Raw genomic sequence first — 19154 nt, forward strand, 5'->3', positions numbered from 1 at the left:
CTGGGAGGGGGAAGGGGATTTCACTCACGCTAGCGGATTTGCATTGATCCACAGCAAATGAATGAGGATTAGCAGCATCAAGCTATCTGCCAACAGATAAATAACATTAAGCGTATTATACGCCAACGCCTGTTATTAATGACATTACAAACACTACAATGCTGGCAATTATGGAAATAATGGGAACGGCTGAATAATTTACTTGGTTGGGATTCTTATGATTTCAGATCATCCTCATGTACAGACACATGGGGTGATGGAGAGCCAATAAACTGGTAGGCAGAGGGATAAGCCCTTTGTAAGAATAACTTTTGAGTTGTCAGACAGCGAAACAACCCTTTGGCTGTGGTATATTCTCTAAGCGACGCTTGCAAAAGAACAAAAGTGCTCACTCAAAATCATCATGGAGACCCTTCTAATGGATAAACTGATTAATTATAAAGATTGGAACATCTGGATGAAAACATATAAACACATTTTCTTACTCCTCACTAACGCAACAAGTGTTCATCATTTAAGTCCATAACCTGGGATTGCCCTTATGAATCTCTAATGGCTGTCTATGAAGTGTTGAAAAAAAAAAAGTATACATAATTAAAAATGGCTTTTATACCCTGCTGCAACAGATGGCACACTTAGAAAATAGCACTTGAAAATGTTTTGTGCATTATTTAAACTGTGTAAATACTGTAAGTCAGTGCAGATTTAAAATACAGTTCTGCTTTCAATATATGCATCCTTTTCATTTTATTGCAGGTAATGTTAAAGCTCTTTTGGATCAATACAGAAATCAGTTTGAAAAGTATTCAATTGCATAGACAGGTCATCTACTCAATATACACCCTCTGCTTAGCCATATTACTCTGAAGGAGAAAGAAGTCCTCTATCCGACCCACATTTTGAACCCGACAGGTGAAGAGCCTGTAGCTTTCTTACTCTCTATTACTACGTCTTCCTCCAGCCGAGTTCTCGTCTCCTCTTTTTACCGTTTATGTAATAAATACTCCACTCCCACAGTGAGTGGCAGAGAAAGGGGGGGGGGGGGGGGGGGACTGGAAAAAGAACAGAATAATGCATTTTTTCATCAAAAATTCCTTCTCTTCCCCTACCTCAAGGTTTCCTCCTCTGAGCCACTTGAAAGATGGGCAACAATGTGGCCACACAGTGAACACCTAGTTACCATATGAAACACTCCAGCAGTGAACTGGAGGAGCCGGAGACAGCAGAGGAGAAGTCTTGTGTTATTTATGATACCGGGCCTTGTAGCTATATGGGTTCCCCCTTCATGTCTTCTCCAAGCTATGGCCCCCATATGCGATGGGTTTAAGTGCAGCTTTAGAAAGTTACTCTCCCCACCCCTCTGCATCTCTTTGCTCCTCTCTCTGAGGTTTTGAAGAAGAGAAGTAACCCGTCTCCCCCTTTCATGGCTTTGAGGGACATTTTATATCGCCTCAGGTGTCTGTCAGTGTGACTAACAGTTCTGAGAGTGGAGAACTAATATCTCAGGAACTTGCCTCCAGGCAGCAGCACATAGATGTTACTGTTGGTGGCATACAATGAGAAGAAAGCCATACTTTAGAGGCTTCCAGCTGCAGCAATTACTACTGATTCAGTGAGCTGGTAGGTATTAAACAATGGCTGTGACAACCTTAACCAGTGATAACCACACAGTGGGAAAGGCAAGATAAATGCAATCATCAGCTCCGCACAAGCTGCCTTCATTTTGTGGGATGTCTGATAAAATGTTGCAAATAGCCCAAGGACACGTATTAGGGATAACACACTAACCAAACAAAGCAGTAATAATAATGGTTTCATTTTTTTTTGTCATTTCCGGATGACAAATCTGAAATCACACAGCCCAGGTGCTGAGGAGTCTTTTTAAACTACTACACAAGGTTGCAAAGTGAATTGTTGCGCCTAAGAGGACTTGACGTTCCTATGTTAAAGGTTGTCCCCTCTTGTCAACTTCCAGCCTGGCTTTTGTCAACTGTAGCAAAAGCATGGCAATGCCTCCTGACAAGGTTCAGTGCAGGAGAGAGGAGAGTCAAAGGCAAGACAAGACCTTGCAGTAGAGAGACACACACAGATAGACAATAGGAAGGTCGTCTAACCCTACAGCACTGTGATGGCCTTCCTTCATCCAGGGTATTCAAAATTAAATGAAAAAAACACGGCTATTCAGAATTCACAAATGTAAAGGCACGTCAGCGGAAATATCGCCTTTCTGAACATCATCGGCAGTTCTTTTCTTTCTTTAAGAAGACTTATGGACACTCTAGGAAAGGAAAGCAAAGACTCTCACACAAAGGTCTTTGTAAGGCAAAAGTAACTAAGGAAGTTCCAGCTCTGCTTTATACTATTTGTGTACAAGCCCGATAATCCAAACCCAGAAATATTCTTTGCTGTGGGCCTTTACCCATGACTGATCCTTCGTCTTATGCATGCTGGAATGGATGATATATTGTGAACCCCGGTAAATTGGACAATAAACAGATCATCAAAGGTGATCCCACTGCCCCCGACAGTCGACTTTGCCCCGCGATGCTGAGTTCAAAGGACGAAGATCGGTCGGCAAATGAGTGCTGTTGCTCAGTCCACAGTCCTACAGAGACAGCAACAAAGATAAGGCGGATGGAAATAAAGAAAGAAAGATAGAGGAGAGGGGAGAAGGGAAAAAATAAGGCAAGTGAGGGGGGTAGAAACAGCACAGAGATGAAATGGAGACCTGCCACTGTGCTCAAGGACACCGCGTGCCACTTTCTAATTAGAAATGTACACAGATGATTTGGATGCAGCGATATGATTAGGCAAAGCAGTCCCCAGTCTTAGGACTAATCAGCTCACTTCTGAGAGATACTCCAAGAGTGTCGCTGTCTGTGTGTGTGCGCATGAGTGTGTGTGTGTGTGTGTGTGTGTGTGTGTGTGTGTGTGTGTGTGTGTGTGTGTGTGTGTGTGTGTGTGTGTGTGTGTGTGTGTGTAGCAGAGAGTTAGTGGGTGTTACTCACTACTAGGTACTGTATCTCTCCCCCCAGTGGAAGGGTACACTAGAGAAACTGGCACACAGACACCAATGCACCTAAAGTTAGACATCCAGAAATGAGAAATGTCATAGCGGTGGATATGAGCCACCACTTCATTTGAACATACATTCACATATGAAGCTGGATCCATTTGAGACTTAAGGCCATCATTGGTAGAAGAGGGAGCTATAACTGAATGTGCTGCGTGCATTATCAACCTTTCTGCCACTCTCAGGGACTTGCAATGATGAAAACTGAAAGGATTGGAGAATAGCGAATATGTAGGAAACCGATTGCCATGACGGATAATAACAAGGGAAGAATGGAAAGAGAAATACAGTCAAAGGTGGCCTTCGTCATACAGTTTTTCGGAGAAGGCATAGTGAGTGAGTAATTCTGTATTTCACTCGGAGTAGGATTCGAGAGTATCATGAAAGAAAATGTGTCACGGCTCTACTCTAAGTCGCTTTCAGGTCGAACTTCAAACCGGTCTTTTGAGAGCTCCGCATTCAAAGGTCAGCTTAAGAAGAATCGAGCGAAAACACCTAAAACCCCAACACACATGGGCCCTGCAGCCAGAGGCCGGGACATGCACAAAAGAGGCGATGGTCTACAAAGACCCAAGTAATGAGCAGAGGCCAATTAAAAAGAGCTGCTCCCTCCTCCTTCTCCTCATCCACTGTCCTTCTGTCTCTCCTCCTCCAGTGGCTTGTTATTGATCACCTTTAACCCCGTCTCTCAGCGGTGTCAAAACTACCATTTAGGATCATCCCTAGAGCTGAGCGTGTGTCGATCGCACCCTGCCCCATAAATCATTACTGGGAGGGGGGCTCAGGAGGGTCTGGCTTTCCTGAAGAGCAGAGGGGATGCCTGACACATTTCGGCAGAGCTACCAATGCCCCCAGGGGTCAAGGGTCATCGATGGTCCCATGGATTAGCACCCGGACACCCCCACTAACCATGGTTCCTCCAGCCAGCCCACTTCTATTCCCCCTATGGGCCCGGCAGCGGCACCCCTTTGATTTTTGAATAAGACAAAAGGTCATTTGGCGTCCTGACCTGTCTTCGCAGGGATCTCCCACCCTCTACGTGACGCTTCTTCTTTATTCATGCCGGATCCTAGTTTTGAAACTAAACCAAAGATGAATAAAGTTTTAGGTAAGATGTAAAGGGAAGTTTGCAGAAGGATATGGTCCAGAGAGTTTTTGTCAGTGGCGCGAGAGCCTGGAGCTGAAGCGACAGGAGGCTATTGTTGTCACTGTCTATCTGTTTGGCTATCTGTGTTGGCCTCATACAAACTCCCCTTCACCTCCTCCGGGGCTGGAGGCGCCTCATCGCCTCAGTACACGGCTTCATATCAGCCAGATGCTGCATCCACCCACAGCCCTCCTCCTCCCTACGCCCCTTTCTTCCCCTCTCCATCCCCACTATGCTTAACGTCCCACGTAGAGAGGCAAATAAACACTCTTCTCAAATCCACCCTCTCGGTCTATTCCCTTCTAATCTGCCTGCTGTCTGTCTGTCTGTCTGTCTGTGTCTGTCTGTGTGTCTGTCTGTGTGTGTGTGTGTGTGTGTGTGTGTGTGTGTGTGTGTGTGTGTGTGTGTGTGTGTGTGTGTGTGTGTGTGTGTGTGTGTGTGTGGGTGTATATGTGTGTGTGTGTGTGTGTGTGTGTGTGTGTGTGTGTGTGTGTGTGTGTGTGTGTGTGTGTGTCTGTGTGTGTGTCTGTCCACCTGCTGCTCTCCCTGCAGTGGTCAGAGTAGTATAGTTTACCTCCTCAGCCACAGTCAAGGAGCCGGGGGAAGAGGGGATGATGGGTGGAGGTGACAGGTCTTTTGTTGGGGTAAAGACTCACGACCCATGGGTAGGCGGGGAAAAGGAAGGAGCAGGGGAATCTATCACTTTCTTCACATCACAGTGGATGATGGGTAGTTTGAGGTCATTTTGTCACTTTTCTTTAAGAGTTAACTATCAGTGTTAGATCTTAACCATATGCATTTATGCAAATACGACTTAAGCACTAACCTTTTATGCAACTGCATATTTAAACATTTTATTTTCAACTTTATACGTCTACTTCACTCACAAAGCAACTATTATATTTCAACTACAGTACATTGAAGTAACAAGTTTAGTTACTAGTTGCATTGCAGAACACATTTAAGCTTTGTTATGGATGTATCTAACTAACCTAAGTATATTACATTGTTTGATAAATTAACAAGAGTACTTTTTAAAAAATAATAATACATGTGGAATTAAGTATTGGAATATTTGCACCTGGCGGTTTGCTACTTTTACTTAGGTAAGGGATCAGAATACATCTTCCTTTATTTTTTGCAAGAAATATGAATAGTCCAATCTCTGTTGTGAACCTTCTGTATTCACATTAATATAAATATGATCAATGCAGCTGCGTCATGTTCTTTTAAAAGAGTGAATCGGGGATCACTCGTACCAATCAGCTTGTGTTACTTGCATATAAAGATGAAAGGTGATCCTTTGATGATGGGNGTGGTGAAGTGGAGCAGAGGGTATGGATTTGGCACCCATTGTTGGTACTGGGTTCCCATGTGCCTCTCCACCCACTCCGACCCACCAACCTCTCCCCTGCGGGGCAACACTACCAGGGGGTGCAGGCGTGGGACAGGACACTACGCCACTGAGGAGATTAATTTGTGTGGCACCTCTTTGGTGCACATGGCCAAAGCAATTAAATAGTGGCCCTAGGCCTTCAGTTTGCCATTACTAAACCGGTGACAAAGCAGCAAATTGGGCCTTTCTCTCCGTATTTCTACCCACATGTGCTCACATATGCCGGAAAGATGAAACAAATTCTGTGTCATCAGAAGTTATATTATGAGGGGTTATTACTGGGGGAAAGGTCTACAGGTATGGCAGCATTAACAACATGAAGATTAATGAATTCAAACATACTTTAAAATGTGTCCTGCTATGTGCTTACCATATGTTTATTTGTGTCCGTGTTTCTGCATGGACATCTGAATGCACAATGTGCAGAGTATGAGCGGGGTCTGGTGGCTTTCTCATCTCTCCCACTGTCTCTCCCACTCCCTGCAGCCGTCAATTAGTGAGCCTGGGTGTGAGAAGGCCTTGCGCTCTTTCACATGAGCCTTTGTTGCTTCTCTCTCCCTCTCTCTGTCTCCCCCGTGTTTGAAGATAGAGAAAAGACATGAGGCAGGTTACTGTAGCTCCTCTCTGGGGTGTTGGTTGCTGTCTGCCCCTCTGTATGCCTGCCTGGGCCTGAAGCAGCAGACCACAGTATCCACAGAGCCTTCAAACACAGGAGGGAAAACATAGGCCTCGCCATGGAGATCCAAACTCCGTCAGAAAAGGATGGCAGTGTCAGATACACCATCACCTCTACCAGTGCAGAAAGACGATTGGCCCCTGAGATGTGTAGGTCCAGTAAATGAATAATGTCAGATGTTGGTAGAAGGTGAAGGAGAAAAAAAAAGAAGGACGAGGAGCAAAGACAGGTGATGAAAGGTTCGAGACAGGAAAGTGGAAGAAACTGTAGAAAGAAAAGATGAAGGGAGAGAGGAGTGGATTTGATCAGAAAGACAAGAAGTAAGTAAAGGGAAGGGGATGAAACTGAAGCAAAGGAAAGGAGAAAGAAAATAAGGATGAGTAGGAGCAGGAAAAAACTATTTACAAAAGAAAGGATGAGGTTTTTGAAGGAAATCATAGGAAACAAGTGAGTGTACGGAAGAGCACAAACCCAGTGAGAAGACTGAAAAGGAAAGAGAAAAACGTAATGTGGGAACAATCTATAATTGTTTTACTTTACCAAATTTCCTTTATGCTGCTCAGGCTAAACAACACTAAGCTTATATTACACTGTACACAACAAGATTCTAATGTTGGTCCTATAATGTTCCCTAAAGCATATCCGTCTATAAAAAGTGATTTATAAAAGCCTATGACATTATTATAGTCATTTGTGATGTCCGTTTTTCATATATAGACAGGTGGAGGATTCATCAGTTCACAGGTTCTAAGCGGAGGTAAAACCAGATTCAGAAAAACACAAATGTGAAGCTGTTTTTGTCTGTAAGCCGTCAATGTCAAACTGAGGGATCCATTCAGAAATTCAAGTGGTTTAGCTAGTAGCAAGTGTTCCATTTAATACAATTTAGCCTATAAAGCACCACTGAATACGTTTTTCTTTTCTTTTTTTTAGTGGAGACAACCTTTGTCTCACAAAGGCCAGACGTGTTCACCCCCAACCGCCAAGCCCCTAAACCCCTCCACCCAATCCCATAGCTCCAGACACTGGGCTGGAGAGAGGCGTGGAGAAGGGGCCAGACTGCTAACCATCCATCACACCCGTCTGACCCGCAGTGCTGAAAAGACCACGGTTATCACTCACCCCTGACACAGGCATCAACGTTTGCCCTTAGACGCGCACACACACACACCAACTCACGCACACAAAGACACTGAAGCACACATAGGACAATATAAAACATCTTAGCGGTCAATCCAAAATGTCCCGTCACCTCTTGTCCTTCCCTCCATTGAACCCTCATCACCATCCATCAACTCTCATCATCATTCACAAAATGCCATTGAGCTCAACAGATGACTCAAAACCAATGAGAACCTGAGAAAGGGCAGGTAACTCCCAACAGGGACCAATTACATTAGTTTGCACTTTCAACAAGAAACAGTTTTTTCCAGTGCTGGAGAACAGTTATGCATATCTAGTGTCTGCTTAGGTCTGGACTAGCGAGGGCCTTTGTGCTAATCTGAGTTGGGCGTTACAATAACTTGTATTGTCCCACTGCCTCTCAGCGATATTACATATGTATGTGTTGATTGCTGCAAAACAACAATGCTTGTGCATGGCATTAAGCAGTAACAATAACAGTGATGCTTGGCGCTCCTACTCAGCGTTGGATGTTTATCCAACAAACCTCTGCGTTGACGCCCAGTACCCAATAGTGTGAAATACCAGCAGGAGAGCCAGCTCGGGAAATATCATGAATGGGAACTTTGACTGCATTGTACATATTGTAAAATAATAAGTAATTAGAATAACTTTCTTTTGGCTGTATCCAGATTGCTTTGAATAGGTTTGGACACTAAGCTTTGTATAGGAAACCAATGAGATCCATGCTGTGTAGATGTGTGAAATTGATACAGAATTCAATGGCACAATGCACACATATGAGAGAACTCTATAGGCTCAAAGGTCACCTGGCCCACCCACGTCACTGCGGTGTAGCAAGCGTGTGAGGAATGCCAGCGGGTCCTTCTGGTCGAAAATCTTGGGTTTGTCAGCCGCACCAAGCATCGTGACACACCCGAGCGGCCAAGCAATGTGCCACCCCCGCCAGCACCCTGTGGTATCAGAGACCTCCCCACCCTTGGTTCCCATTCACACAAACCCACACATGGCTGTACACACACAACAGCCATCTCTGATGCCCTTCTGATTCTCCCTGTTGGCATTTAGCTGCATAAGCTCAGTGTGTGTGCATATACTATGCTTCTGCCTGTGTGTGTGTTTGTTTCAGCGGGGCTAAGAAAGGGGGGGGGGGTGCTGAGGTGACAAGAGTTGTGGTGCAGATGTCCCTAAAGCCAGGGAAGCCTCATGAATGGCAACTGTTGTGATGGTGACGGGGAAACGCGTTGGAGGCCTGGCCTACGCACTCCAGTCATCTGAATGGCTGGAATTCATCTTGGTCGAAAAGACAAGCCCATGCGTGCAGACTGGAGACAATGTGCCCTCTTTATTACGATTTCTCAACTCTCTTTCTGCCACTTGCACTCTTTCTTCTTTGCCTTTGAATCATTCCCTCTCTCTAAATGTAGCTATAGTTGTCATTGTATTGAAGGTTTCATTGTGACGATAATCTTGGTTCTTTGAAATAGTTGTTGGACATCAAAAATAATTGTAGCGTTTGACTAAACATTTTTAAAGCAAGATGATTATTTCTTATTATTCAAATGAAGCAAATTATATTTAGAGGTTGAAGCAAAATCTATTGGAATAAAGGTACAAAGATGGATAGGAAGTCACGGTATAATTGATTTGAAGTGGAAATGTTATGATTGATCTATTGATTAGCTGTCTGGTGCTCCAGCCCTTTTTAACAGCAGCCATACGGCTTCACTCAGGGGACCAGAAAACAGGGGCCTCAGAGGGACCCACACACACGCCTGAGGTCCATCTATTTAACAATGCAACTATCAGGACTGTGAGACAAAGGAGAGACACGATGAGGCTGCCTCTTTTAGCTTTGACCAATTAAACATCTGTTCAGAAAATCTAAGAAGTCGATGCTTGGACAAACACATTTTGTCACTCAAAGGCTGTTTACATCTTACAATGTATTGACAAATATTCGCATTTTTCAGATGGAATGGTGCGACGGGTAGTCAATTGATAAAAGACAGAAGCGGAATTGACTATGTGTGTTCAAAACACATTTTCTGAAGAAAGAGTAAATCTGCGATGAGTTCGCTCAAAATATGTAAACGACAGCACATGCCAGTCTTTCTGTAGGATGCAGTAATTATCTACTAGTGAGTGAATGTCCTCGAAATACTAAACCAAACAACAAACATGAATTACCATCAGCTGTACAAACAGTGTGAGATGACACAGACCTGAATAGTAGTGAAAACCTCATACATACATTACTAAAAAGTAGTTCACATCAGTGGGGAAAAAAAGCCCATACACTAATGAAAAACATAAATGTAGATACAATTGAAACCAGGCATGCATATGCAATATCTTTCAAAGTATTTAGTAGATGTTAAATGTTTCAGATAGCATTATGTTTCTATACCTTAGCCCCCATCTTCTTATTTTATTAGTGACAGTGAAGTGGACAGCTAGACTACAGTGAGGTCCTTTATCCTGACTAACAAACAGATAAATCACTCAGCTCTAACCCACACACTCTCACACACACAGGGGAACGACAGACAGTAAAAGACCGACTTGTCCCAAGGGAGACCAAGAAAGGAATTCTTGTTTGAAGCAGGAAGGGGTTATTGTTCACTAGATGCCAGGGCGTGGGCATCCAGGCGCAGATTGGCCACAGGGAAACATTATCTCTCTGGGCCAGTTTACAAGACCTAGTCTGGCCGGGCCAGGCATAGTTTGGTCATCTAGGTACTTTATGTTCTGAGTGGCCCTTGTCTCTCATCAGAACAAAGTGCAGGCTTGTTTGAGAAACCCAGAGGGGTGAGTCCCTGCTCTCCACCCACCTTCTCTCCTCCCTGCTTCCCCTCCTCTCCTCCCCTCTTGATCCAGCAGTGCTGGAGTTCAAGACTTGCCACGTGTTGGCCATTACACTCCCACGATGACCTTGTTGAGCTCAACATTTAGAGTCCCATAAAAACATTATTGTCCGACTCCTGGGATCATTTGTCCACCACCACAAAGACTCAGAGAAAACCAAAAATGTTAACCCCCCAGGGTTTTGCGGAGGCACATTTTTCAGATTCTGCCCCTTCTCTCCCGCTCCACCCAACCGCCCTCTCGGAACCACATTGCGCCTACACTGACGTACTTCCCAGCAGAGCCCACAGGGCACTCCTACACCAGCACATTCAGATATGTAGAAGTACTCTGAAACATACTTTGCCATAAAATAGCAATTTCCTGTGTTGTACTCCTAAGAGCAAAAACAACAATAATATCAATTTTCTTCTGCATACATAACCATTTCAGCTTCATTTAATTGTCTTTTGCCCACAAATGTTCCTGTTTTTCATCTATTCATCTGTCCATCCATCTATCCTTCCCTTTTCAGATGCATAACTATGGACCCAGAACAGCTAAAAGTCCCTAATGGTCATTTAGTCTCTAAATATGTCCATTTCACATCGGCTGGGTGCATGTACCTGCTGAGTGAATGGGCAAGGTCGTGCCAGCCTATTAGCCATATTAAACACCGAGCCATTATGGTAATTGGGGAGGTCTAATGCATGTACAGGTTGCTTAGCGCCCATGTATTAGCTCTGATAGATGACTCAGTGATTAGCATTGAAAGGTACATTGTAGTGCAGCGCTGTTGCTTGCCCCGTGCCTGCCGTCCTCTGATCCTGTCTCTCAATGGACTGACCTCTACTTTGGACACTTAGGTCAGTTATGCATGTCCCTGACCGAATGTTTGCTGCTAGGAATCAGAATGACCGCTACGGACAAGGACATTCATTATTCACTGAGAGAATTACAAACAAATGTCTGTTTTTTTTTTGGAGGTCTGAAAAAAAACATACTTTCCAATCGGCAGACATGATTGTGGTTAGAAATTGGGGAAAGCACAACCTCATTACCTTACATAACAAACATGGATTTAAGATGCACATGTAAATGTAAAGACTGTACATCCTGGGTTCTGATTCTCTAGTACAACACACCCATGGTCAAACATTTTAAAAGCCTTATTTAAACAAATGTATAATTTCTAAGTGATAGCACTGATCAACGACACTTTCAAATATATCTTTAAAAAATGTAGAGTGTAATGCTATATCTCAGTAATTTAAATGTTGTTCTAATGTTGAATGGAAAAGGGAGGGGAAAGAACTACCAGTTATACTGACATGACGACAGTGTTAATATTTCACTGCAAGTTTGGAATATGTAAATCCATAAGGGAGATACTTTGCCTTGGGTATCCAAATCACATTTCATTACATTTTACCATCTGTCCCGACCACCAGCACCCACCCCAATCCTCGATTTACCCCCAATCTAGAGCTCCCATCCCCTGCTCTATGAGCGGCCCTGACTGGGTCTCTCAGGCAAGGGAGCACAGTCTCCTTTCATCCCCTCTTAGAGGACAAACATCAGTCCCATCACGCCGCCCATCCATATTCATGAGCCGCTTATAAATATCTGATAGCAGCCTCGCTACAGCTGTTTAGCTGGGAAAGCAACGTAAAGCGTAACGCACATACACACAAACAAACATTTTGACCGGACAAACATGTGCACATACACAAAAGCTTAAATTGTAAGTAATGTTCTCTCTTTCACACACACATGTATATACTGGTCGGAGTCCAGATATCGGCCCCACATCTCCCTGTGGTTCTACCTGCCTGGCTCCCAGATAGCATCACCTCATTGCAGGGCTATCGCTGTCTCTCGTTCTCTCTCTGGCTTTAATTAAAGTGTAAGTGTGACTACAAAATGAGAGAGGAATCCTTAAGTGCCGTGTTTACCTTCCCTCTGACAGGGCTCACGCTTATCAGTAAGGCAAGAGAACTAGAGCCAAGGGACAGGGACTTCTCAAAGGCCTGAGTAATCGCTCGGGCCTCTCTGCCTCAACACATACAGTACACAGACACACAAACACACACTTTCTAAATTTAAGCATCACCCATATTGTGACGCCCCTTTTCCTACCTATCTCGTGCATATGGAATACAAATGCTTTACGTTGGTTCTCATTAACTTCAGGACTTGAAATTATCTAATGAAAGTTAGTACAAAAGAGTTGAGCTGTGAACCAACACTCATAATTAAAACAATACAAAACAACCTTAAAAGTGTATGAAAGGGATTTTCTTATATTCAGTCAAGTGGCTGTAGCCAGACATCCTAATTATTCTTCAACTCAATCCAATAAACTAAAAACTTTAATTGTTGTAAATGTTCACTAGTGGGTAGTGTAAGAGCTCATAACATGTATCTGTTGTATTGTTAATGTGCTACATAGCAATAAAAAAGCAATGCAAAATCAGATGTTAACGAAAACGTTGCCAGATATGCAAAGATATTAGAAAGCGGCAAGAAACACGGTGAGATCACAGTTTAATTTACCTTTGAAATGTTTCACGATTCTCACCAGCTAATCAATAATCTTGTCTGACGTTTACTGCACAGCAGGTGCTTTTCTGCAGCTGGAAAAAAACTGAACAAATTCAGATTAGACAATGAGAGTGAACCAACACTGTATTATTTTGCAGCAATAAAACCAAAACAACAAGCTAAAAGATGCTCAAATGTTTCATAAAGCTGGAGGACAGTCAGATGGTGTTCACTGTGTATTCATTTCAATAAGCTTCCCCTTTCACATTTGTCTTATCCCTTGCTAATACAAAAACATTGTTAAGTGTAGCTTCAAAAATACATGTTCTATTAGACAATTTTTCTTTATTTTGTAATATTATGCTAGATAAAAAAAAAGCAGTCTTGCATTTTTTGCATATATGAACAGAAGCCTTGCAGCCATTTAAAATGCAGAATCCTTGAGAGAGAAAAAAGAAAGGGGCCTTTTTTCCTGGGGCTCCAGATTAGAACGGTGATACAAACACCTCCCTATCACTGTCTGCTAGTGGCTTCCTAATCACATCCCTGCTACTGATACTGAGGCAGAAACAGGACGTGAGAGGGAGGGAGAGAAGGGAGAGGGAGAGAAAGAAAGAGAGACAGCTAAAGGCACAATCTTGGAAATCAAATGGCACAATCCACTGCATGCTCAGTGTGGCCGAGATACAAGCGCCAATATTCAAAGGTGACATTGGACAGGGCTGGCACGGGTTCCTGCACTTTCAGGAACATAGAGGCCCAAAATCTGACGTTGAGGATATTTCCGGTGTTTCCTTTTTTTTTTATTCTCTTTTTATTTACCGATACCTAATCCTTCCAGTCACTCTTCTTCTCCTACAACTCATTAGAAACATTAGAATTGCTGATGCCGGCAAGAAAACACATTCTGCTTCGGTCTGAAGAATATCTTTGTTCTGTTTCCAATACCAATAAAAGATTAAAAATATTGCTGCTCTGGAGTGTGCCTGTGAGAGAGAAGGAGGCAGAGAGAGAGTTTGCATGTACTGTGTGCATCTGTGTGGTGAGACACGATTGGTTGTGCATACCAAAGGATGAGAAAGTGTGTGAGCCTGTATGTGTGTGTGTGTTCCCAGGGGGTGTTTCTGTTCCTTGTGTGGAGTACAGTTTAAGTGAACAATAGGCAGTGCTGCACTGCACCCTATGCAGTGTGATACTACAGAACTTCAAAAAAAAGATAGACTTCAAGCCTTGTAGAGGAATCTGAAAACCTAGCTACTACTATGACTGCACTTTATCGAAAGTGAAGTCATAGTTTATAAATAATAAACCTAGATGAGAGTGCAGGTGGATCAGAGAGGTCAATAGCTTTAACTCTATACTTGAAATAGACAACAGAATGTATTTGGTTTTACTGAGAACTGCAACAGGTGCATTCGTCTGTTTTTGAAGCCTATAAGTCATCAAAACAACAGGCAAAGGAATTAACAAGAGATAAATAATGATAAGAACATGCAGGAAATCTACAAAAGTTTAGGGAGAGACAATGAAAAAGGATTATTAAGTTACACTTTAGCGGAGCAGCCTAACACTGAAACATAACAGGTGCAACATAGATACTTGAAACAAAAGAGAAAGTGTAAATAGAAGGTGGAGAATTGAAAGATGGAGGGGAGGGGAGGCTGAAGCTAGCTAGCTTATCTCATTAGCCATGCAGAGCATCTTGGCTGAGCTCCCACACCTCCCGGCTCATCATCGCCTGGGCCCTGGCTGCCAGCGCACCCCCACCTCCATGAACCATCCTTCCCTACCTCCCTCCCCTTCCAGCCCCTATAATCACACCCGCAATCGCAGCCCCTAATTAGGTTAATTAATTTGTATCAGCCCTTGTAGGGACTTGGCTGATGAGCCAGCCGTAATAGCGATAGCCCCCCTCTTGCAAAAGGAAAAGAAAAGAATGAGGAAAAAGATCTGATGCAAGCATGTCAGTGACAAGACAGGACTATAAACCACGGGGTCACATTTACCTCCCCACCCCCAACCTTTGTCTCGGCTACATCTTTTCTCCCCTCTAACCCCAACACATCCCTTCCCCCTGCTCTTGTTATTCAATAGGGGTGACACTGACTCCTAAATAGTGATATATAACCCATCGTGCGACTGTTCTTCATTGTGTGCACTGGAATGAAAACAGCCTCTATAATAATAATTGAGTCTGCATCTTCCCAGTGACATACTTCCACGCGTACAGCAGTGTTGTTATTTGCTTGTTTGTTTACACTTTGGCAGGCTGTCGCGGTGTTCCAAAAGTGCGGTTAAAAAGTGTGCGGCATGATAATGATTCTCTTAGCGGTTTGTCTCTGTAGTCGTCAGAGAGACCGATTGAAGCATCGCATTACAATCAGCGGCCCTCATCGCCCCTCATCAGGCCACTGACGAACAAACTCTGATTAACACCCCCATCTGATTACTGCAATCACCCAGGCTTACCACGCACAGGCACTGTCCCCAAGCAGCACACACACACACACGCACACACATTTGTGCATTTTAACACCTTACTGTTGAGCAGATGTAAGGCCCACAAGTACACAAAGTTTCTCTCTGTTTGTCACGTAGTTGCCATTAAAGAGGTAACCATCGGGTGATGAACACATTTGATGGGAGACAGAAAGTGCACAGCAGGAGTGTGTTTGTGTGAAAGGCAGAAGTAAAACATTAAGAGGCTGGGAATATTATAATGAAATGAAAATGAGCTTAACACAAAAGGGAAGTTATGAGTTTTAAAAACGTGCAGTATCAGTGTCCAGTGTGTGTATTGACCGAATATTCTTCAGTATCCAAACACACAAACATCCCCCTCCCTACCGCCCCGTATACAAGTAGTGGGTGCGTTCAATTGTGATGCAAGCAGACACATGCATAAATATACACACACACGCAATCTCTGGCAGACAATGACACTGGGAGGCTGCGAGACAAGGACAGATCCGGTAGTTAAAGCGTAATGAACACGTCCCCCAGGCGCGCGACTGGCATTCCCCTGAATGATGGACTGACAGTAATACCGGGGCAGATGGGTGCCCTCCACGCCCCGTTCAACACCACACACACATGTACACACACATGTACACAGACATGTACACACCCTCCCCCTGGTCTATCCTGTCCCTCTTTCCTGCAGAGGGATACCCCCTGTAGGTCTTATGTGAAGGTGGGGGGGGCAGGACTTAGGGTGCTGTGTGTGTGTGTGTGTGTGTGTGTGTGTGTGTGTGTGTGTGTGTGTGTGTGTGTGTGTGTGTGTGTACCTAGAGGTGGGGGCCACAAGTATAAGGCCCCCGTCATGATTTAGGCTCCCATGCAAATTTAATCAATTCGAGTACCTCTCGCCAGCCAGGGCTCATTAGCGGCAATTTAAAAAGGGGGCTCTGTGATCCCCACCTCACTGCATGAGCCAGACATTCAACTCAGGCACACATGCACTCACTCACACACACAAACATGCTAAGATACACACACATATCCAAATACACACAAGTACACAAAAAGGCACACACGTCAGGGGCACTGTCAAGGCTGTAAAGATTTTCCTTCAGACGTCTTCCCCCTGGCATGGTGAGAGACCCTGCCTGCACGCAAGCCTAACCCCCCCCTTCCTCCCCCTTTCTCTGTCCCTCCTCTCTATCCACTACTTCAAAAGCCCCATGACACCCAGCTTCAAGTTAAAGGAGAGAGGGATCCGAAGATAAAGACTACCTCTCATCCCCCCACCCCTCGCATTCTGAGACTCCCTCCCAACACTCAAACCCCAGGCTACCTCTCTCTTCTCCCCACCTCTCTCTCGCTCTCCAGCTCTCCGTAATTGGGGGATCGATTAGTATTGTCCTTAACCATCCTTAACCTTGGCGGTGTGCGCTGGCTTTGGAGCAGGGCAGAGCTGTGTTTGTGGATAAGGAGGGTGGAGGTGCCGCACTTGTGGTTTGTGAGGATCAAGTGCTAGGTTAAAACTGTGTGGGGAGGGGATAGTAACCACTTTGTTTTCTGTATCATTCAGTGGTTGAGAAAATGTGATAACCTGCTATTGTTAAAATTGCAATAAATATTTTGTAGTCTTCTTTTTTTGGTTATTTGCAGAGAGATTTCTGCTGCCACCCCAATCCAATTGAAGTAAGCATTGGAACATACATTGAACACATACAGTAGATCACTTGCAAGAAACAGTGTCCCGGTCACTCTTAATAATGCACAGAACATACTGTCAACAGTTTTCATTGGGAGATTTATTTAGTAGAAAGTATTTCTAATTAAAAATGTTTACATTAGGGCCTGTAGATTATCCAAAGTAAGATGCTTATTGTCTCTGAAAAGCAGATTTACATTGTCATTTACAATTACATTTTTCAATACTGCAGGTCACACAAGATGTTACACATATACTGTATGGGATGGTGGCTGAAATCTAAAGGATGGATATTCTAAAGCATGGGCTACTAACAGCAAAAATACGAATAGGTCAAAAATAAATTGTTGTAAATTAGTGTATAGATATCTTTTTAAGGGAACAAAAGATAAATGATAAATTCCCCCAGATAAATGTAACAATTAAAAAACTCCTTTAATCTCAAGTTTTACTCTTGCTATAACTGACTGTCACGAACAATACTTATTTGAAATGTTAAATATAGTACAGCATTAATTAAACATTAAATAACCAGAACAGAAAATCTCCACCTGAGTTAAACGTTTTTATTCTATAAAATGTGTGATAACTAAACTTGTAGAACAAAGAACCATTGTGTTGCACCCCTTCTTAACCAGGCTTCACTTTTACTCTCAGTTACTATATATCGGGGTCAATGTCAAACCCTGCAGCTGTGTGACCACACAGCACTCCACATCCAGCTCCCCCCATTCCTAAAATGACTCTTGGTTAGCGGACCTCCAGGGTCATTAACTTTAGAGATGGCGTGTCGGGCAACAGGATGGCCTATGCGAGAAGTCACATGAATTATGAGGCTTTTGACAATAGAGAAATGCCTGTCTATATCTTTAAAATCAGAAGGTCGCCCATTGCCCACCCCTGAGCCCTGCCACTGCATCCCGGCGTAAGAGTCCCGTTGCTGGGGGGAATGAAAGGAGAGCTTGAGGAGGAACAGTGGCTCGTCTGTACTTGGGTCGCACAGTCAGATAGGGGTCCCGGAACTGCGCACACAGTGTTTTGACCCCTGGGCTCTCCTCAACGACCTCCACCCCCTCCGCTTATGGACGTTGGGCCTGAGGGTCCCGATACACGCACACTCTCTCAGCGCTGTGACGCAGTGGCAGAGGGCAGGGGAGGGGGGGAGGAAGGCGTGAGGAAGGAGGGAGGGAGAGTTGGCCTAGGACGTCAATCACTCTTTTACTGGGTACAACTCAATTCTGACATGAATGGTCAACATTGGAATGCCTCTGAAGGACCTTGCATGTCCGTGTGCAGATGTGTATGTTAAAATCCTCACTTCATATGTTGGAAAGACCCCATAAAATATATCTATAAAAGCACAAACTAATTATTTATTTTCTCCGCCGTTCAGGGAGAGTAGACAAATTCATCTTCTGTTTTTAACATCCGTGATTCTGAGTGTATTACAGTATTGCAATACTAGATGGTAGAGTGTTTGTCTACCACTTTCAAATCAAAACTGCTCAACAAGTTGAACTTCTGCTCAAAGATTGTAGGTCAACTTTTTGAGAGACTCTACGGATCAGCCTACCATAACTACATATTGAGGTTGGCCAACATCATTATCTCTGACCCCAACCATAACAGCGAATATTAATTGTGTTACATCAAATTGGAGACACTGGGTCCCACAATTTAATAAGGTTGGACTGAAGCATTTGTTTGTGCACCAGTCAATCCTTAAATTAAATACAGAGCTAAATCCCAGGTCAAATGTACATTAGAAGGTCTTTCTCTTCAGAGATTGTGATGTTTTGTTACATGTTTGATTCCTTGTATCTTTTCTTAAATATTTGTCTTTGTTGATGTTGCAAATGGAGCTGCTGTGCTGAAAGACACATTTAAGACTCGATCTGACAATAGAGTATTATCATATTGTATGTTTACTGGACACATTTCTACTACAATTAGAGAACAGCTGTTAGCTCTGTACCGAGTATTAAATGAGTGTAATCAGTCCAAGTGGACCCACCATCACTCTTTCCCAGTTTTGGCCCATCTTGAGGTGTTGGCTCACCTTTGGTCTGGTCAGCAGTGTTTGGGCCAAGGCCTCTGGTATCTCTCCTCCAGCCCCTCCACCTCTCACTGTGCCTGGTGACATTTCTGCCTGGCTCCCTCTGTTTCCTC

The sequence above is a fragment of the Notothenia coriiceps genome, unplaced genomic scaffold (genome assembly GCF_000735185.1).
Source record: "Notothenia coriiceps isolate Sejong01 unplaced genomic scaffold, NC01 NC01_scaffold00004052, whole genome shotgun sequence".
Taxonomy (NCBI): domain Eukaryota; kingdom Metazoa; phylum Chordata; class Actinopteri; order Perciformes; family Nototheniidae; genus Notothenia; species Notothenia coriiceps.